The sequence below is a fragment of the Meles meles genome, chromosome 6, assembly GCF_922984935.1.
Source record: "Meles meles chromosome 6, mMelMel3.1 paternal haplotype, whole genome shotgun sequence".
Lineage (NCBI taxonomy): Eukaryota > Metazoa > Chordata > Mammalia > Carnivora > Mustelidae > Meles > Meles meles.
In genome coordinates this window covers 56,616,193-56,638,903 of record NC_060071.1, presented here as the reverse complement: position 1 = coordinate 56,638,903, position 22,711 = coordinate 56,616,193, and the positions used below count along the sequence as shown (strand labels likewise).

General features: G+C 38.0%; 1 pseudogene; it reads right to left on the bottom strand.

Moving 5' to 3' along the window:
- Positions 1–11,636: 11,636 nt before the first annotated feature.
- On the bottom strand, positions 11,637–12,524 carry LOC123944898 (annotated as a pseudogene).
- Between the last annotated feature and the right edge of the window lie 10,187 nt (positions 12,525–22,711).

The window sequence follows — 22,711 nt, the reverse complement described above, 5'->3', positions numbered from 1 at the left end:
GCCAGGTTTTCTTCTCTAAGAGTCAGTTTGTTTTTATTTGTTTTGTGTTTGAGATTTCACCAATAAGTGATATCATATAGTATTTGTCTTTCTCTGTTAAAAGTGACTTTTCTTTTTTTTTAAAGAGTCATAGTGAAAGCAACAAGATAAAGTTCTGATATTAAAATCTGGAGGGAGGAGTCAAGATGGTGGAGAAGTAGCAGGCTGAGATGACATCAGGTAGCAGGAGATCAGTTAGATAGCTTATCAAACCGTTCAGAATAGCTACAAATCCAACAGGAGATTGAAGAGAAGAAGAGTAGCAATTCTAGAAACAGAAAACGGACCACTTTCTGAAAGGTAGGACTGGTGGAGAAACGAATCCAAAGCGACGGGAAGATAGACCATGGCAGAGGGGCTGGCTCCCAGCAAGTGGCAGAGCAACGGAGTACAAAATCTTAACTTTTAAAAGTCTGCTCCTCTGAGGGACATCGCTCCAGAGGCTAAACCAGGGTGAAGCCCACGCAGGGACAGCATGGTCTCAGTTTCCGTGAGGTCACAGGTATTAGAGCAGGGAAGCCAGCTACAGAAATGGAGCTGAGGAGTGAGCTCTCAATTTGGGGTACCTTAAATTCTGATCCATGGCACAGGCCACTGCTCTGTTAGTGGGGACCCCACAAGACCTGGGGAGACTCCCCTGGAAGAGTGCAAGGATCTGTGGGGTTTGGAGACTCCACAGGGGGCTGTGTGCCAGAGACAGATGCTTGGTCACAGGCTGAGTGAGCTCGGAGTGCAGTTGGAGGCCAGGGAGACGGGAGTGATTGAGCACTTTTCTCTGAGGGTACACTGAGGAGTGGGGCCCCAAGCTCCTCTGGGCTGGAGATTAGGAGGCCGCCATTTTCATTCCTGTCCTCCAGAACTCTGTGGAAAGAGTTCAGGGAACAAAAACTCCCGAAAGTGAACCTGAGCGAACTACTTAGCATGGCCCCTGGTAAGGATGGTGCAATTCCGCCTCGGGCAAAGACACTTGAAAATCACTACAACACATCCCTCCCCAAGAAGATCAGCAAGAAATCCAGCCACAACCAAGTTCACTTACCAAAGAGAACAGCAGAATTCCAGAGGAGGAGAAAGCAAAGCATGGAATTCATGGCTTTTTCCCCATGATTCTTCAGTCTTGCAAAGTTAATATTTTTTTATTTTTTCCTTCTGTTAATTTTTTTTAACTTTTACCCTTTCCTCTTTCAACATTTTTAACTAGTTTATCTTAGCAATAACTTTCAAAAAAATCTTTTTTGAACATTCATTATTATAGTCATATTTTATCCTTCATTGTATATAACTTTATTTTTTGTATACACATAGGGTTTTTTCTTCTAAAAAAATTTGGGATACAGCTTCTTCTAATAGATCAAAATATACCCTAAGTCTAGCAGAGCTTTGTTCTAGTCTCCAGTCTGAGCAAATTCTCTCCACTTTCTTTTTCTTTATTCTCCCAACCAACTTATCTTATCAACTCCTTTTTTAGAAATTAAAAAAAAAATTCATCTTTTTATCATATTCCATCCCTTCCTTGTATTTACCCTTATATATGTTTTTCATTCTTTTTTTTAAAGATTTTATTTATTTATTTGACAGACAGAGAACACAAGTAGGCAGAGAGGCAGGCAGAGAGAGAGAGAGAGTAAAGCAGGCTCCCTGCTGAGCAGAGAGCCCAATGCGGGGCTCGATCCCTGGACCCTGAGATCATGACCCGAGCTGAAGGCAGAGGCTTTAACCCACTGAGCCACCCAGGAGCCCTATGTTTTTCATTCTTAAACACTTGGGGAGGCAGTATCTTCTAAGAGACCAAAATGCTCCCAAAATTAAGTGCGTGACCCTGTTCTATTCACCAGTCTAATATATATATTTTTTCTTTTATATATTTTTTTCTGTTTTTAATTTTTTTCCCTGAACTTCTTTTTACCCCCTTTCTTTCCCCCACAGTGTGGGATCTCTTCTGATTTGGTTAAAGCACATTTTGCTGGGGTCTTTGCCACCCTTTTGGTATTTTATTCACTCCCTCATATATTCTTATCTGGATAAAAACTCCCCATAAAAAAAAAAAGAACAAGAGGCTGTACCAAAGGCCAGGGACCTAATCAATATGGACATTGGTAATATATCAGATCTAGAATTCAGAATGACGATTTTCAGTGATAGCTGGGCTCGAAAAAGACATGGAAGATAATAGAGAAACCCTGTCTGGAGAAATCAAAGCCCTTTCTGGAGAAATAAAAGAACTAAAATCTAACCACGCTGAAATCAAAACAAGCTATTACTGAGGTAGGTGCAATAAAAAAAATGGAGGCTCTTTCTGCTAGGATAAATGATGCAGAAGAGAGAATTAGTAATATAGAAGACCAAATGACAGAGAATAAAGAAGCTGAGCAAAAGAGAGACAAATAACTACTGTACCACAAGAGGAGAATTTGAGAGATAAGTGATACCATAAGACAAAACAACATTAGAATAATTGGGATTCCAGAAGAAGAAAGAGAGAGGGGAACAGAAGGTATATTGGAGAGATTTATTGTAGCAAATTTCCCTAATGTGGCAAAGGGAACAAACATCAAAATCCAGGAGGCACAGCGAACCCCCCTCAAAATCAATAAGAATAGGTCCACACCTGTCATCTAATAGTAAAATTTACAAGTCTTAGCAACAAAGAGAAAATCCTGAAAGCAGCCCGGGACAAGAAGTCTGTAACATACAATGGTAAAAACAGTAGATTGGCAAAAGACTTATTCACAGAGACCTAGCAGGCCAGAAAGAACTGGCATGATATATTCAGAGCACTAAATGAGAAAAACATGCAGCCAGAAATACTATATCCAGCTAGGCTATCATTGAAAATAGAAGGAGATTGGAGATTTTTTTTTTTTAAGATTTTATTTATTCATTTGACAGAGAGAGAGATCACAAGTCAGCAGAGAGGCAGGCAGAGAGAGAGGAGGAAGCAGGCTCCCTGTGGAGCAGAGAGCCCGATGCAGGGCTCGATCCCAGGACCCTGAGATCATGACCTGAGCCCAAGGCCGAAGGCAGTGGCTTAATCCACTGAGCCACCCAGGCCCCCCGAGATTGGAGATTTTTGATGACTGTTTCAATCTCCTTACTGGTTATGGGCCTGTTCAGGTTTTCTATTTCTTCCTGGTTCAGTTGTGGTAGTTTATATGTCTCTAGGAATGCATCCATTTCTTCCAGATTGGCCAATTTGTTGGCGTAGAGTTGCTCATAGTATGTTCTTATAATTGTCTGTATTTCTTTGGTGTTAGTTGTGATCTCTCCTCTTTCATTCATGATTTTATTGATTTGGGTCCTTTCTCTTTTCTTTTTGATGAGTCTGGCCAGGGGTTTATCAATCTTATTGATTCTTTCCAAGAACCAGCTCCTAGTTTCATTGATTTGTTCTATTGTTTTTTTGGTTTCTATTTCATTGATTTCTGCTCTGATCTTTATGATTTCTCTTCTCCTGCTGGGTTTAGGGTTTCTTTCTTGTTCTTTCTCCAGCTCCTTTACGTGTAGGGTTAGGTTGTGTACTTGAGACCTTTCTTGTTTCTTGAGAAAGGCTTGTGCGCTATATATTTTCCTCTCAGGACTGCCTTTGCTGTGTCCCACAGATTTTGAACTGTTGTGTTTTCATTATCATACTGTTCCAAAAAATAGAAACGGAAGGAAAACTTCCAAACTCATTTTATGAGGCCAGCATCACCTTGATCCCAAAACCAGACAAGGATCCCACCAAAAAAGAGAACTACAGACCAATATCCTTGATGAACACAGACGCAAAAATTCTCGCCAAAATACTAGCCAATAGGATTCAACAGTAGATTAAAAGGATTATTCACCATGATCAAGTGGGATTTATTCCAGGGCTGCAGGGTTGGTTCAACATCCGCAAATCAATCAATGTGAGAGAACACATTAATAAAAGAAAGAACAAGAACCATATGATACTCTCAATAGATGCTGAAAAAGCATTTGACAAAGTACAGCATCCCTTCCTGATCAAAACTCTTCAGGGGCGCCTGGGTGGCTCAGTGGATTAAGCCGCTGCCTTCGGCTCAGGTCATGATCTCAGGGTCCTGGGATCGAGCCCCGCATCGGGCTCTCTGCTCCACGGGGAGCCTGCTTCCTCCTCTCTCTCTGCCTGCCTCTCTGCCTACTTGTGATCTCTCTCTCTGTCAAATAAATAAATAAAATCTTAAAAAAAAAAAACTCTTCAAAGTGTAGGGATAGAGGGCACATACCTCAATATTATCAAAGCCATCTATGAAAAACCCACTGCAAATATCATTCTCAATGGAGAAAAACTGAAAGCTTTTCCGCTAAGGTCAGGAACACGACAGGGATGTCCATTATCACCACTGCTATTCAACATAGTACTAGAAGTCCTAGCCTCAGCAATCAGACAACAAAAAGAAATTAAAGGCATCCAAATTGGTAAAGAAGAAGTCAAACTATCACTCTTCGCAGATGATATGATACTATATGTGGAAAACCCAAAAGACTCCTCTCCAAAACTGCTAGAACTTGTACAGGAATTCAGTAAAGTGTCAGGATATAAAATCAATGCACAGAAATCAGTTGCATTTCTGTACACCAACAACAAGACAGAAGAAAGAGAAATTAAGGAGTCAATCCCATTTACAATTGCACCCAAAACTATAAGTTACCTAGGAATAAACCTAACCAAAGAGGCTAAGAATCTATACACAGAAAATTATAAAGTACTCATGAAAGAAATTGAGGAAGACACAAAGAAATGGAAAAATGTTCCATGCTCCTGGATTGGAAGAATAAATATTGTGAAAATGTCTATGCTACCTAAAGCAATCTACACATTTAATGCAATCCCTATCAAAATACCATCCATTTTTTTCAAAGAAATGGAACAAATAATCCTAAAATTTATATGGAACCAGAAAAGACCTCGAATACCCAAAGGAATATTGAAAAAGAAAGCCAAAGTTGGTGGCATCACAATTCCGGACTTCAAGCTCTATTACAAAGCTGTCATCATCAAGACAGCATGGTACTGGCACAAAAACAGACACATAGATCAGTGGAACAGAATAGAGAGCCCAGAAATCGACCCTCAACTCTATGGTCAACTAATCTTCGACAAAGCAGGAAAGAATGTCCAATGGAAAAAAGACAGCCTCTTCAATAAATGGTGCTGGGAAAATTGGACAGCCACATGCAGAAAAATGAAATTGGACCACTTCCTTACACCACACACGAAAATAGACTCCAAATGGATGAAGGACCTCAATGTGAGAAAGGAATCCATCAAAATCCTTGAGGAGAATGCAGGCAGCAACCTCTTCGACCTCAGCCGTAGCAACATCTTCCTAGGAACAAAGGCAAAGGCAAGGGAAGCAAGGGCAAAAATGAACTGTTGGGATTTCATCAAGATCAAAAGCTTTTGCACAGCAAAGGAAACAGTTAACAAAACCAAAAGACAACTGACAGAATGGGAGAAGATATTTGCAAACGACATATCAGATAAAGGGCTAGTATCCAAAATCTATAAGGAACTTAGCAAACTCAACACCCAAAGAACAAACAATCCAATCAAGAAATGGGCAGAGGACATGAACAGACATTTCTGCAAAGAAGACATCCAGATGGCCAACAGACACATGAAAAAATGCTTCCCGTCACTCGGCATCAGGGAAATACAAATCAAAACCACAATGAGATATCACCTCACACCAGCCAGAATGGCTAAAATTAATAAGTCAGGAAATGACAGATGCTGGCGAGGATGTGGAGAAAGGGGAACCCTCCTCCACTGTTGGTGGGAATGCAAGCTGGTGCAACCACTCTGGAAAACAGCATGGAGGTTCCTCAAAATGTTGAAAATAGAACTACCCTATGACCCAGCCATTGCACTCCTGGGTATTTACCCTAAAGATACAAACGTAGTGATCTGAAGGGGCACGTGCACCCGAATGTTTATAGCAGCAATGTCTACAATAGCCAAACTATGGAAAGAACCTAGATGTCCATCAACAGATGAATGGATCAAGAAGATGTGATATATATACACAATGGAATACTATGCAGCCATCAAAAGAAACGAAATCTTGCCATTTACAACGACGTGGATGGAACTAGAGCGTATCATGCTTAGTGAAATAAGTCAATCGGAGAAAGACAACTATCATATGATCTCCCTGATATGAGGACATGGAGAAGCAACATGGGGGGGTAGGGGGATAGGAGAAGAATAAATGAAACAAGATGGGATTGGGAGGGAGACAAACCATAAATGACTCTTAATCTCACAAAACAAACTGGGGGTTGCTGGGGGGAGGTGGGATTGGGAGAGGGGGAGGGGGCTATGGACATTGGGGAGGGTATGTGCTATCGTGAGTGCTGTGAAGTGTGTAAACCTGGCGATTCACAGACCTGTACCCCTGGGGATAAAAATACATTATATGTTTATTAAAAAAAAATTTTGAAAGGGGAGGCGAACCATAAGAGACTATGGACTCTGGAAAACAACCTGAGGGTTTTGAAGGGTCAGGGGTGGGAGGTTGGTGGAACAGGTGGTGGGTAATGGGGAGGGCACGTTTTGCATGGAGCACTGGGTGTTGTGCAAAAACAATGAATACTGTTACACTAAAAAAATAAATAAAATGGGGGAAAAATTAAAAATAAAAAGGATTGAAGGGAAAAAAAGAAAATAGAAGGAGAGATAAAAAGTTTTTAGGAAAACAAAAACTAAAAAAATTTGTAAACACCAAATCAACTCCATAGGAAATATTGAAAGGGGTCCTCTAAGCAAAGAGAGACCCTAAAAGCAGTAGACCAGAAAGGAACAGGGAAATATACAGTAATAGCCACCTTACAGGCAATACAATGGCACTAAATTCATATCTCTCAATAGTTACCCTGATTGTAAATGGGCTAAATGCCCCAATCAAAAGACACAGGGTATCAGAATGGATAAAAAAGCAAAACCCAGCTTCTGCACAGCAAAGGAAACACTCAACAAAACAAAAAGGCAACTATTATCAAAAGATAACAAGTGGTGGCAAGAATGTGGAAAGAGAGGGAGCCCTTGTACACTGTTAGCAGGAAGATAAGGAAAATAGTATGGAGAGCCCTCAAAAAATTAAAAATAGAACTACCATATGATCTAGCAAATCCCACTCCTGGATATATATCCAAATGAAATAAAAATCACTATCTCAAAAAGATATCCACAATCCCATGTCCACTCTAACACATAAAGACAAGTATTCCCTGATCTCACTTATATACAGAATCTAAAAAAAATAAGACTATCAAGAGAATAGAATGGTTGTTATTAGGGGCCAGGAGGTGTGGTGAAAGGGAGATATTGGTTAGAGTATAAGCTTTTAGTTGTTAAATTAGTAAGTCCCTTAGACTTAATGTACACCATGGTGACTATCATTAATAATGATGTATATTTGAAATTTTCTAAGAGGGTAGATTTCAGGTGTTCTTACATAAGAAGGAGAGAAGGAGGTAATGGATATGGTAATTAACTGATTGGGAGGTAATCATTTCACAATGTATACATAGATCAAATCAACACGTTGTACAACTTAATGTGTACAATTTTTATTTGTCATCAAACCTTAATAAGGATGGGAAAAATGAATAAAAATAAATCCCTGGCCACTAACTCTTAAAATATGGACTTGTTTTATTTTGATACTTATTAATGTGATGCAGAAACCACCTCAAAATAACCTCATACTAGTTAACTAAGAAGAGAAGCTTTGTGTATACCAGAAAGAGCTGTACCCGTTGAGATCAGGAACACGACAAGGGTGCCCACTCTCACCACTCTTGTGCAACATAGTATTAGAAGTCCTAGCAATGGCAATCAGACAACAAAGAGAAATAAAAGGTATCCAAATTTGCAAGGAAGAAGTCAAACTCTCTCTTCGCAGATGACATGATTCTTTATATGGAAAACCGCAAAGACTCCACCCCCAAACTACTAGAACTCATACAGCAATTCAGTAACGTGGCAGGATACAAAGTCAATGTACAGAAATCAGTGGCTTTCTTATACACTAACAATGAAAATACAGTAAGGAAAATTAGAGAATCGATTCCATTGACTATAGCACGAAGAACCATAAGATACCTGGGAATAAACCTAACCAAAGAGGTAAAGGACCTGTACTCGAGGAACTACAGAACACGCACGAAAGAAATTGAAGAAGACACAAAAAGATGGGAGAGCGTTCCATGCTCTTGGATTGGAAGAATAAACATTGTTAAAATGTCTATACTGCCTAGAGCAATCTATACTTTTAATGCCATTCCGATCAAAATTCCACAGGTATTTTTCAAAGAGCTGGAGCAAACAATCCTAAAATTTGTATGGAATCAGAAGAGACCCCGAATTGCTAAGGATATGTTGAAAAACAAAAACAAAACTGGCGGCATCACGTTACCTGATTTCAAGCTTTACTACAAAGGTGTGATCACCAAGACAGCGTGGTACTGGCATAAAAACAGACACATAGAGCAGTGGAACAGAGTGGAGAGCCCAGATATGGACCCTCAACTCTATGATGAAATAATCTTCGACAAAACAGGAAAAACTATTCAATGGAAAAAAGACAGTCTTCAATAAATGGTGCTGGGAAAACTGGACAGCGATATGTAGAAGAATGAAACTCGACCATTCTCTTACACCGTACACAAAGATAAACTCGAAATGGATAAAAGACCTCAACGTGAGACAGGAATCTATCAGAATCCTAGAGGAGAACATAGGCAGTAACCTCTTCGATATCAGCCACAGCAACTTCTTTCCAGATATGTCTCCAAAGGCCAAGGAAACAAAAGCAAAAATGAACTTTTGGGACTTCATCAAGATCAAAAGCTTCTGCACAGCAAAGGAAACAGTCAACAAAACAAAGGCAACCCACGGAATGGGAGAAGATATTTGCAAATGACAGTACAGACAAAAGGTTGATATCCAGAATCTATAAAGAACTTCTCAAACTCAACACACTCAAAACAGATAATCATATCAAAAAATGGGCAGAAGATATGAACAGACACTTCTCCAACGAAGACATACAAATGGCTATCAGACACATGAAAAAATGTTCATCATCACTAGCCATCAGGGAGATTCAAATTAAAACCACATTGAGATACCACCTGACACCAGTTAGAATGGCCAAAATTAGCAAGACAGGAAACAACGTGTGTTGGAGAGGATGTGGAGAAAAGGGAACCCTCTTACACTGTTGGTGGGAATGCAAGTTAGTGCAGCCACTTTGGAGAACAGTGTGGAGATTCCTCAAGAAATTAAGAATAGAGCTTCCCTATGACCCTGCAATTGCCCTGCTGGGTATTTACCCCAAAGATACAGATGTAGTGAAAAGAAGGGCCATCTGTACCCCAATTTTATTGCAGCAATGGCTACAGTCGCCAAACTGTGGGAAGAACCAAGATGCCCTTCAATGGACAAATGGATAAGGAAGATGTGGTACATATACACAATGGAGTATTATGCCTCCATCAGAAAGGATGAATACCCAACTTTTGTAGCAACATGGACGGGACTGGAAGAAATTATTCTGAGCGAAATAAGTCAAGCAGAGAGAGTCATGTATCATATGGTCTTACTTATTTGTGGAGCATAACAAATAACATGGAGGACATGGGGAGATGGAGAGGAGAGAGAGTTGAGGGAAACTGGAAGGGGAGATGAACCATGAGAGACTATGGACTCTGAAAAACAATCAGAGGGTTTTGAAGGGCCGGGGGGGGGGTGGGAGGTTGAGGAACAAGGTGGTGGGTAATAGGGAGGGCATGTACTGCATGGAGCACTGGGTGTGATGCCAAAACAGTGAACACTGTTATGCTGTAAATAAACAAATAAAAAAATTTTTTAAAAAAGAAAATAAACAAATAAATAAACAGAAAAAGAAAATAAACAAATAAATAAAAACAAACAAAAAAAAAGAAATGAAATCTTGCCATTTGTGATGACGTGAATGGAACTAGAGGGTATTATGCTTAGCGAAATAAGTCAATCAGAGAAAGACAACTATCATATGATCTCCCTGATATGAGGAAGTGGAGATGCAACGTGGGGGGTTTGGGGGGGGGAAGGAAAAGAATAAGTGAAGCAAGATGGGATTGGGAGGGAGACAAACCATAAGAGACTTTTAATCTCAGAAAACAAGCTGAGAGTGGCCAGGAGGAGGGGAGTAGGGAGAGTGTAAGGGGATTATTGACATTGGGGAGGGTACGCACTATGTTGAGTGCTGTGAAGTGTGTAAACCTGGAGATTCACAGAAGTGTACTCCTGGGCTAATAATACATTATATGTTAATTTTAAAAAGGCTGATATTAAAATCCAGATGGATTAAGTAGACAATAAACAATAATGCTTTAGATACTATACAAAGAGAATAGCATATAGCATTTATTACCTCTTTTAGATAAAATATAGAGGAAAATACCTTGACCCATAAAAATAAGTATCACTTATTTTTTATTGTTTTTTTTTGAACACCTTTAATTATAATTCAGCAGTTACAACTGAGTTGAATCACCACAATTAATGTTTTTTAATTCAGGCATTTGGATGCAGACAACTTATTTCTCTGTTGTGCTCCTTGACTCATCAGACTTTCCAAATTTTACTTGGAAAAGTAAAGATGTCAGCCATCTTCTTTGTCCTAAGCACCCTGGCCTACGTAAAGGTTTATTACATAAACCTAAGGTGAGATCTGAGTTGGATGATTTTACTTGGAAAAGTAAAGATGTCAGCCATCTTCTTTGTCCTAAGCACCCTGGCCTACGTAAAGGTTTATTACATAAACCTAAGGTGAGATCTGAGTTGGATGATTTTCTGTAGGTTATAACATCCTTGAAATACTTTGATAATTATAGATACTGTTTTAGGGTGAATCAAGGAATTCTTTGAGGAAGACTGCAAGAATGACAGAAATCTGTTGAAAAAAATGGAATATAGACAAATTTTGCATTATGTAAAATAGTAGAGTGTATTTCTAAAGTAACATTGTACAAAATACTTTGAGAATTAAAGATGGTAAACAATTCTTAGGAATTGTAGCATAGTGTTGCCTGCCTATTTATCTAACATAAAATATAATTAGGATGAGAAATATTTCTTTCTTGACTTTTAATGGGTGCTGGTTTGAATTAACTCACATTTTATCCATTGGATCCACAAAATTTCCATAAGAAATATTGATTTCTAGCAATGGTTAAAATCAATATGAAGATATTGATAAATAAATTTCAACCATATGTACATGAATGTATTTACATAGAGAAAAAAACACATGAAAACTGAATGTACTCATTGATGATGACTTAGTATTGTAGGTAGGAAGTAATATATAATACTTTACTTTTCATACTTAACAGAAATACCTGCAGCTCTATTTGAAAGTGAAGTTCATTGATTTAATACCTCCTTTATGTAGAGTTCTCAGTTTTTTAAGGGCAGTAACGAAACTATCCTTAATCCATAGTGTTTGTGGTGGTCATAAGGGTCCTGACAGTTCATGAAATTCATCTTGTGCTCTTAACAATGAAGTTTGCTATGGAATTTCCCTAGAACTTACAACTCTTTAACTTAGCCTTCTCATTTCCCCCTTCATATCTCTGTTCCTTAAAGTATGGGTGGCAGGATTTAATATGAGAGTGATGGCTAAGTCCATGATGGCAAAAAATGTATCCATTGACTTGGTGGGGAAAGGCCACATGTAGAGAAACATGCATGGAACAAAAACCAAAATGACTACAGTGATTTGAGCTGACAGAGTGATGAATGCTTTGGATAAATCTTTTGAAGAACGTTGTCTGACAGTGATCAGTATAAAGATGTATGATACAATTAAGAAAAAGAAGGTGCTCATGGATATGAAGCCACTGTTGGCAGTAACCACAAATTCCAGTTTGTAAGTGTCCATACATGCAAGTTTAATAACCCTAGGGAAATCACAATTAAAGCTCCCCACATTATTAGGGCCACAGAAAGGTAAATTTATGACAAAAACAAACTGAGACACAGCATGAGTCACCCAGTGATCCAAGCAGCTACTATCGAAAGCATGCACATTTTGGGATTCATAGTAGTTAGATAGTGGAGAGGCTTGCAAATTGCTGTTTACCTGTCATATGACATGGCTATGAGCTCTACTATCTCAACTCCACCCATGACATGAATAAAGAATATTTGTACCATGCAGTTGTGGAAGGAAATGATTTTGGAACCACTGAAAAGATCAGAGATCATCCTAGGAACTGTGGTGGATGGAAAACCCAGGTTAATGAGTGAGTGATAGGTTGTGTAAATGAAAATACAAAATCACTGTTAACATAATGAAGAGGTTTCCCAAGATAATTCTCACATAGAACAAAGAGAAGGAAAGAAAAAGGAAAACCTACATTCGCAAGGATTGTGCAAGTCCCAGTAACACAAACTCAGTTACCACAGAGCTATTTACTTGGTCCATTGAATTATAAGGAACAGAAGACTCTGAAGTGACCTCAAAGAAATGAAAGAAAGATCAGCTTCAAGGCACTAAAAACTATGTGTTAAATGTTGATAATTTAAATTGGTTATTGATGGATCTTTTTTATTTAATTGATAGAAAATTATTCACAACATAATGGGAACCCAGGGTATGGATTTGGTAGTATGACCAAAGCTGCACTCAGAGGCCATCTATTGCATTAAATTGTCCTTATTTATTCAAGCACATGGAGTAATCAGACAACTTAAGAAGTTAGAAATGGATGTACAAATTAAACTCAAGGAATTTTGGTAAAAGAAAATAACAAAAATTAAAAACAAAAATAATATGTATTGACTCCTAGAAAATTAGAAGAGTGTACATAAAACAAAAAATAGACCTTTTAAAAGAATAATAAACAAAAATTAGAAATGAGTATAGAATAGTAACAGTTAACATAACAATAGTTAAGACACTTCTGAAGTCTATTTCTCATAAGTCCTTAAAAACAATTTGCTCCAAAGGAAACACATAAATCATACTTATAATTGAAATGTAATAGAGAGACAAAATGTTTGTATCTTTATAATATAAAAAAAGAGATCAAACTATTCAGTAAAACTTTCAAAACATACTAGACATAATTGATATCAAGAGAGAATTCACAAATGTCAACTCTGTGTGTAGGTATATTCATTTCTTCCTTACAATCAAAGAAATAAGATAAAATATATATTAGTTTCCTATTAAATTAGAAAAAATTTTGTAGTTATTATCAAAACCGGGAAGCCTCAATGAAATAGATATCTTCATACATTGCTGGGGAAAATACAGTCTGATTCAAGCATTAAAGAAAACATTTTGAATTATGTATCAGGAACCTTGATCCTTATCATTTGGTGCAATGGTACTCCTTATGGAGTTCTATTTGACAGAAAAAGTTTCTGGCACAGAAATATTCATTACATTCTGCAGTGGAAAAACTGAACAATTTAAATGCCAAACATTAGTTTTAAGTCTGTTACAATATTTGCATATAATGGAATGTAATACAGTTACTAAAACAAATGTTTATAAAAGAGTTTATAGTAGCACTAGGAAGATTTTTCTCTAGAATATTAAGTGCAAAAAGGTAAATAAATTGCATAGTCAATATTTTAAATAGCAGTAATTGATTCTGATGTTTTTAGAATTAAAAAATCTCTTTAGATTGGAAATATTATTTGGTATACGTACTTTGTTTTTTGATAAAAACATCAAAGGGACACCTGAGTGATTTATTTTTGTTGAGTGTTCTACTCTTGGTTTCATCTCAGGGTCGTGAAATGGAGCCCCACATCAGGCTCTGTGCACAGCGTGGAGTCAACTTGAGATTCCCTCACTCGCCTTCTTCCTCTGCCCCACCCCTGCTGATGGTCTCTCACTCTCTAAAACAAACAAATAAATCTTAAAAAAAATCAAAGTGGATGGAGAGTTCACGGAATGCTTTATTAAGAATGTTTGAAAACAAGGATTGACTCATAATTATTGGATGACAAATTAACTGAGGAAGTAACACTCTAATAGTTCTTTTGCTTAATCAGCCATCTTCATAAACTGCCAGAAATTGATTCATAGATGTGATTATTAAGGTGTGTGTGTGGGTTTGTGTGGGGAGTGGATATAGCTTAGTAACTAAAGGGTCCTGATTAAGCTTCTTGTCATTTATATAAAACTGTCATTAAGTTGGAATTTGGGGGGGGCATTTCTATCCAGATAATTGACAGAGCATCTCCCCTGCTTCAGTTTGACTAGGGTTGGCCATTTGTAATGAATTATGCTAACCATGAAATAAACAGAAAGAAAGTAGAAGTTCTGGTGGTCCCACCCAGTTCAGAGTGAGCAAGGTTAGTAATGTCAGGATATACTTAGCAAATATTAAGAGAGGTGAAATAAATGGTCAAATAAATGGAGACAATGAAGTGCAAATGGGATAGAAAAAACAGTGTTGTGGGAATATAGCAGATGGACACAAGTAGGTTTTATTATTTTCCTATTTCCACTATTATTTTTCCTATTTCATATTTTCCTATTTCCATATATATTCCATATATATGAAATTATTTTTGCTACCTCTCCATTTTTACATCGTCTTCTACCTTCTCTTACCTACATGTTCTAAATAGTCTTTCTAACATTTTCTCTGTAAACCGTGCTTTACCAATTCATTCATACTGCCATCACCGGACATTTATTCATATTTAAATCATCTAAATTAAAAGGGCATAATCCTTTGTGTGTGGGGGGGAGTTGAATCTGGGAAGCATTATAGAGTTAAAAGGTCATCCTTATTTCATGGAAGAAATTCATGGCAATATCTTCTACCTGCTGAAGGGAATGTGTTTGGTGACTTTCCAAGCTCATCATCAAATTCAGTTTGGAGAAATAAAGTTGAAGCTAAAGAATAATGACTTCTTGAGATCACGTGAGGCTAAGATAAAACATGTAAACCCAATACTTAAGGATCTTATCATAAAAGTGGGAGTTTTATCTTATAAAATACATTAAAATCTCTGAATTAATTTGTCAGATTTGGGAATTCCCATTACTGTTAGTCTAGTACTACTGAAATGATGTTCGTCTTGGAGTTTGAGTGATAATTTTTGTAAACAAGAAAATCCCAAACTACATGAGGCTATTAGTCTAAGGACTCCAACCTTCCATTTGTAACAAATAATTTAATCTATTCATAAAATTTAATTATTATAACATGGACAATTACAATGCAAAATATGGAATTGTGTGTAATCAATGTGGTGAAATCAGAATCAGTAGCATGTATAAAGGACAAGCAGGAAGAACACATAAAGGGGAAGAATGAAGATGTATTGGAAAGAGAGTGAGAAAGTAAAGTGATGAATAGGAAAAGGAATAAGAAAATCCTACAAAAAATTCCTAAAAGACAAATAAGGAAGATAAAATGATAACCAAAAAAGGCATATGTTGCCTGAGCAAGTTTAAACCAAAACACATTGATAAATTACAAACACCTGAGGGTGAATTTTATTTGGGTTTTCATTCACACTTTAGGTATCTTTTTAAAAAATTTTTATTAATTTTTTATTTTTTTATAAACATATAATATATTTTTATCCCCAGGGGTACAGGTCTGTGAATCACCAGGTTTACACACTTCACAGCACTCACGATAGCACATACCCTCCCCAATGTCCATAACCCCACCCCCCTCTCCCAAACCCCCTCCCCCCAGCAACCCTCAGTTTGTTTTGTGAGATTAAGAGTCACTTATGGTTTGTCTCCCTCCCAATCCCATCTTGTTTCATTTATTCTTCTCCTACCCCCCCTAACCCCCCATGTTGCATCTCCATGTCCTCATATCAGGGAGACCATATGATAGTTATCTTTCTCCAATTGACTAATTTAACTAAGCATGATACCCTCTAGTTCCATCCACGTTGTCACAAATGGCAAGATTTCATTTCTTTTGATGGCTGCATAGTATTCCATTGTGTATATATACCACATCTTCTTGATCCATTCATCTGTTGATGGACATCTAGGTTCTTTCCATAGTTTGGCTATTGTAGACATTGCTGCTATAAACATTTGGGTGCACGTGCCCCTTCAGATCACGACATTTGTGTCTTTAGGGTAAATACCCAGTAGTGCAATGGCTGGGCCATAGGGTAGTTCTATTTTCAGCATTTTGAGGAACCTCCATGCTGCTTTCCAGAGTGGTTGCACCAGCTTGCATTCCCACCAACAGTGTAGGAGGGTTCCACTTTCTCCGCATCCTCACCAGCATCTGTCATTTCCTGACTTGTTAATTTTAGCCATTCTGACTGGTGTGAGGTGATATCTCATTTTGGTTTTGATTTGCATTTCTCTGATGCTGAGTCATGTGGGGCACTTTTTCATGTGTCTGTTGGCCATCTGGATGTCTTCTTTGCAGAAATGTCTGTTCATGTCTTCTGCCCATTTCTTGATTGGATTATTTGTTCTTTGGGTGTTGAGTTTGCTAAGTTCTTTATAGATTTTGGACACTAGCCCTTTATCTGATATGTCATTTGCAAATATCTTCTCCCATTCTGTCAGTTGTCTTTTGGTTTTGTTAACTGTTTCCTTTGCTGTGCAAAAAGCTTTTGATCTTGATGAAATCCCAAGAGTTCATTTTTGCCCTTACTTCCCTTGCCTTTGGTGATGTTCCTAAGAAGACGTTGCTGCATCACGGTTTAGGTATCTTTTGACTGAAAGGATGGAAAGCAATAGTAAAGCTGTAGGGGAACTGGACACTGATATAAAGACAAGTTACTTGGAGCATGTGAATCATGGGTGTGGCAGTGAGGTTTGGTAGAATGGAGAGGGTAGTTCAGCAAATTGACAGGTCACCACTAAAAAATTAGGAAGTAACTGATCAAAAGCATTCGTGTAGCCTTCAGGCACTATTTTACTTACACTAATTCTAGTATTTATATGCTTTTCACAAATACAAAATTAAAGTTTTTGATATAGGCACCCTTTCTGCTTTGTCTAACACTGTATCACCTGCCTAAAACAGTGGCTGGCACATAGAATAAGTCCAGGAAATATGTAATGAATGAATTTCCTAGAAGTAGGTATTAACTTATTCATATAAGAACTAAAACAGTAGCCCTTCCAAATATATAGAGAAAAAATTGAATTTAATCATATCTTCTCCACAAGCTTGTACTTCCTGGTTTTAAGAAGATTATACATATTAAGAAGATTATACATATTGAAAAGTGAGTATTTAGCTGAGTGAAGAAATTTCCACCCATTCTGTTATAAACACCTGGAATTACCATGTATCATTGATGAGGAAGTCCTGATGACTTAAGAGAGCTTGTCTGGAGTAAAAGACCACACACTTGTTTCTCTGACTTTTTAGAAAACCCTGGTGACTTTGTGAAGCTCTCAGGAATTCAGAAGCCAAGACTCCATTGAGTTTGGTATCATTCCTGTTGGAGATATAATATTTTTCAGTTATTTGGGGCCTGGGGAGACCCATCTTTAAGCAAGAAATATAGATACATATTAAACAATATGATCAGAATTATATGTTTGTATAGAAGTGGGAAAGAACTTTGAGAGAATCTTATTCAGTTACTTCATTCTACGGGTAGAGAGTCAATCCTGTGAAGGTAAATGTCTAGCCAGTGTATTCACAGCGATACATTCTCAGAGCCAGAACTAGAAGTCAGTCTAACTTCCAGTCCAATTGTCTTCCTCAATAATGCCTGCTTAATAAAGTCATGAAAAGACTAGAATTATTTATATTTGAAAGGATCACTTTAACCTAATTGGAAGTGCCATATTCAACCCTGAGCTTTTTAAAAATTTCATTTAAAATAAAATAGGCTTCCCTTCCCCAGATATATTTTTTCTGCCATTGGGAATTTCTCTTCCTAACCCCTTTTACTTGTTTCTTCACACAACCTGGTCAGTCCTTGAATTGAGAGTACCATCTCAGAACTTACAGTTATCAGTTCCTCTGTACCATCCCCTGGTATGGGGCCAGAAGCTTTCTGACTCTGAGAATAGCCTCTCAGACTAGGCATTGCCTGGTTCCTTCAAATGTGGAGGGAGGTAATACTGAAGGAGAGGGAACCACACCAGAATCCTGGAGATGAAGAATTGAGACTTCCTGCCTCTTGTTTAAAACAGAATTTCGTTCTCAAACAGGGTGGGAATAGTTGAAGACAGGTATCTGTTTCACACTGTGAAAAAAGTTTAAACAGTTGAAGAGCACAAAGGTCAGAAACAAATGAATCTTGGAAAATCTTCATATTATGGAGACAGATTAAACATATCAAAGGATATATTTGTGTGTGTAGAATTGATTTGATAAGTCAATGCAATGCAATGATTGAAATTTGAGAATAGGAGAGTAATGGTACAGGATAAAAGGACAAAAATATTTTCAATAAAAGAAAACTTTTGACACAAATATTTTACAGAAGAACAGACACCAAAGCAGAATTAAGTGGGTTAGGGAGAGGGGCACAATCATTACAGGTGTGGTTTTATAATTCAAAAGCATCTTTCCTATCTGCCTGTTCAGCCACATGATGTACATTTTTCGGAGAAGAGAAATTCAGAGAGCTTTGTCTTAATTTCTCTACATAATCTTCTCTCAAAGACTAAATCTGTATTAGATTCTTCATAATGGGAAATAAGCTAATTAGTTGCACAGGAGAGTGACCGACTGTTGTCTCAGAGAAGAGCAATACTGAGACCAGTATTAATTTCTCTAGGGGCACTAAAAATTTGAGTAATATTGGTTTAAATATGAGAAAAATAGTAAAAGAATTCCTGGTGATGAATGGAGGTTGAGGGGAGAGGGTAAGTTTTGAGGTAGGATGTTGATTTGTGTAAAATATCCCTGTATAGATTATATGATCTTCAGGGTGAATCGTTTGAAAGCACTGAGATGAAGAGATGAGGGTGAAACATATCCCGAATGGACAGACATACCTTCACTTGTAGTAACAAACTTAAATAAATAGCTATGAAACCCCTGATATGTAAAGATAATTCTTGGGGGTAGAGGTAAATTGATCATTTTCCTATCTTCAATTATAGCCAGTGTTAACATGTATATATTTACCTATGGTCCCAAACCTTGGAGTGTTGAGACAAAGGTCTTCTTGAATGCTTTTGACCCTTATTTTTCCTGAGTTGACTGGATACAAGTAAATTTTGTGTATAATTGGATCAGTTTCTTAAGAGATAAAGGCAACACAGATAAGAGAAAGAAAGAGGAAAATGCAGGGAGTTATTTTGAGTTGTTACCTGAGAGAGATACTAATTTAAAGGACGTAAGGCATTGAAACTAGCCTAGTGTATCTTTGCAAAAGTAAATGTTTACCTATTTTTGATGTAGAGAGATAGAGAATCTGATCTCCAGGCTATCATGGGGCCCCAGAGTGTGAAGGATCTATCTTTGCTTAGAGATATTTGTTCAGAGCTGTATTTTATTTTCTCAGTTCAGAATAAGGAAAATCATAATTTTTTTGACTGCAGATGAAAATTTCAAATTAATTTTCAAAAGTGTTGACATTACAAAATATATAAACATGGCTATAAACTGGAGAATACTGTGGTCTGATAAATTAAAAAATAAATAGGGATGCATGGTCAATTACATGAATCATAGTATATATAAGATGAGGAAAAGCTATTTATTTGCCTAGAAGAAGTGCAACTACTCTGAGAGGAAAATTTCTCCTGTTGCTTCCCAACCCCCTGAAGACAATTCTTCAACACAGTGCCCCATAAAATATACACATCAGTGTGCTCCAGTCCTGATATTCCTGTGTTCTAAGTCAGACACTATCCCAGGCAGGACAGCATATTAAGATGAATGAGTATATCTAGGTAGAAATAAAGTCCTGAGGAGTTGGCCAGGCAGACTCGGAGAAAGCTGTGATTTGAGAGTCATTCTCTGAGGAATGGATCTTCGGTTTGCTTGGCAGCAGAAAAAGCTCCTGGGTCAAGAGGAGCAAAGGTTGCTAAGGTAAGGTTTATGAGACCTAGAAGTATCAGAGAGGGCTGAGACCACTGATTTATAGACTGCCCCAGTTGAGATTGGCCCAAGCTTTGAATTGGCTTAAGTCCACAAAAGATTCTCATTAGTAGATTTCACCATAGAGTACTGAGGACATACAAGCAGAGAAAATTAATAGAGAAAAGGAGAAAGAAAAGGGAGGAAGTACTATAATCCTATGACCTTTGATTGAATGTACAAAGAAAGCCCAAACAGTATTCAAGAAATTATTCACATTACTTGTTTTTTACTCTTTGCTGGTTTTATTCATTTATTTAATGAAAATAGTTATTGAGCATTTTCTGTGGAGTTGCCACTTGTGTTATAGCAGTAACCATGATGTACTCAGCCCCTTTCTCACATGAAACTTAAAATGTAATGAGGAAGACATACATTGAATAAGAAATTATGAGTGTGGCTGATGTTATAAAAGTGGCACTAGGGAGTGATATAATATATACAATGGAAAGAGCTCTCCTGGACCCAGCTTCTTAGAAGTGTTTCTTAATAAAATGACGTTGAAACTGAGAATTGGGGAATGAACAGATGTTAATAGGCAAAGCATGAAAGATAGTTTCTTCAGACAAAATGATTAGTTAGTGCAAAGCCTCAAGATGAGAGAGAATGAAGTTTATTGTTTTAAGGTTTTATTTACTTATTTTTTAGAGAGAGAGAGAAAGTGAGCATGAATTGAGGGAACATCAGAAGGATAGAATCTTAAGCAGACTCTGTGCTGAGCATGGAACCCAATGTGGTACTCAACTCAGGGCTCCATCTCACAACCCTGAGATCATGACCTGAGTTGAAACCAAAAGATTGATGCTTAACTGACAGCCACACTGGTTCTCCAAGAAAATGAAATTTTTAGGCAATCAGAAGAAACCAAATTGCCTCTGGTATTGTAGGTAGGGCAAGAGCATGCTTGTCCTCGGAGTCCGGAGAGGAGGGTGGGGGCCAGGTCTTGGATGTCCTGTTAAATCTTGAAAAGGAGTTTATATTTTAATTTTTTTTTTTATAATTTATCCCCACTGTTCAAATTCTTTTTTTTTTCCCTTTTTATTTATTTTTTCAGCGTAACAGTATTCATTCTTTTTGCACAACACCCAGTGCTCCATGCAAAACGTGCCCTCCCCATCACCCACCACCTGTTCCCCCAACCTCCCACCCCTGACCCTTCAAAACCCTCAGGTTGTTTTTCAGAGTCCATAGTCTCTTATGGTTCGCCTCCCCTCCCCAATGTCCATAGCCCGCTCCCCCTCTCCCAATCCCATCTCCCCCCAGCAACCCCCAGTTTGTTTTGTGAGATTAAGAGTCATTTATGGTTTGTCTCCCTCCCAATCCCATCTTGTTTCATTTATTCTTCTCCTATCCCCCTACCCCCCCATGTTGCTTCTCCATGTCCTCATATCAGGGAGATCATATGATAGTTGTCTTTCTCCGATTGACTTATTTCACTAAGCATGATACGCTCTAGTTCCATCCACGTCGTTGTAAATGGCAAGATTTCGTTTCTTTTGATGGCTGCATAGTATTCCATTGTGTATATATATCACATCTTCTTGATCCATTCATCTGTGATGGACATCTAGGTTCTTTCCATAGTCTGGTTATTGTAGACATTGCTGCTATAAACACTCGGGTACACGTGCCCCTTCGGATCACTATGTTTGTATCTTTAGGGTAAATACCCAGTAGTGCAATTGCTGGGTCATAGGGTAGTTCTATTTTCAACATTTTGAGGAACCTCCATGCTGTTTTCCAGAGTGGTTGGACCAGCTTGCATTCCCACCAACAGTGGAGGAGGGTTCCCCTTTCTCCACATCCTCGCCAGCATCTGTCATTTCCTGACTTGTTAATTTTAGCCATTCTGACTGGTGTGAGGTGATATCTCATTGTGGTTTTGATTTGTATTTCCCTGATGCCGAGTGACGTGGAGCACTTTTTCATGTGTCTGTTGGCCATCTGGATGTCTTCTTTGCAGAAATGTCTGTTCATGTCCTCTGCCCATTTCTTGATTGGATTGTTTGTTCTTTGGGTGTTGAGTTTGCTAAGTTCCTTATAGATTTTGGATACTAGCCCTTTATCTGATATGTCGTTTGCAAATATCTTCTCCCATTCTGTCAGCGGTCTTTTGGTTTTGTTAACTGTTTCCTTTGCTGTGCAAAAGCTTTTGATCTTGATGAAATCCCAATAGTTCATTTTCGCCCTTGCTTCCCTTGCCTTTGCCGTTGTTCCTAGGAAGATGTTGCTGCGGCTGAGGTCGAAGAGGTTGCTGCCTGCATTCTCCTCAAGGATTTTGATGGATTCCTTTCTCACATTGAGGTCCTTCATCCATTTGGAGTCTATTTTCGTGTGTGGTGTAAGGAAGTGGTCCAATTTCATTTTTCTGCATGTGGCTGTCCAATTTTCCCAGCACCATTTATTGAAGAGGCTGTCTTTTTTCCATTGGACATTCTTTCCTGCTTTGTCGAAGATTAGTTGACCATAGAGTTGAGGGTCGATTTCTGGGCTCTCTATTCTGTTCCACTGGTCTATGTGTCTGTTTTTGTGCCAGTACCATGCTGTCTTGATGATGACAGCTTTGTAATAGAGCTTGAAGTCCGGAATTGTGATGCCACCA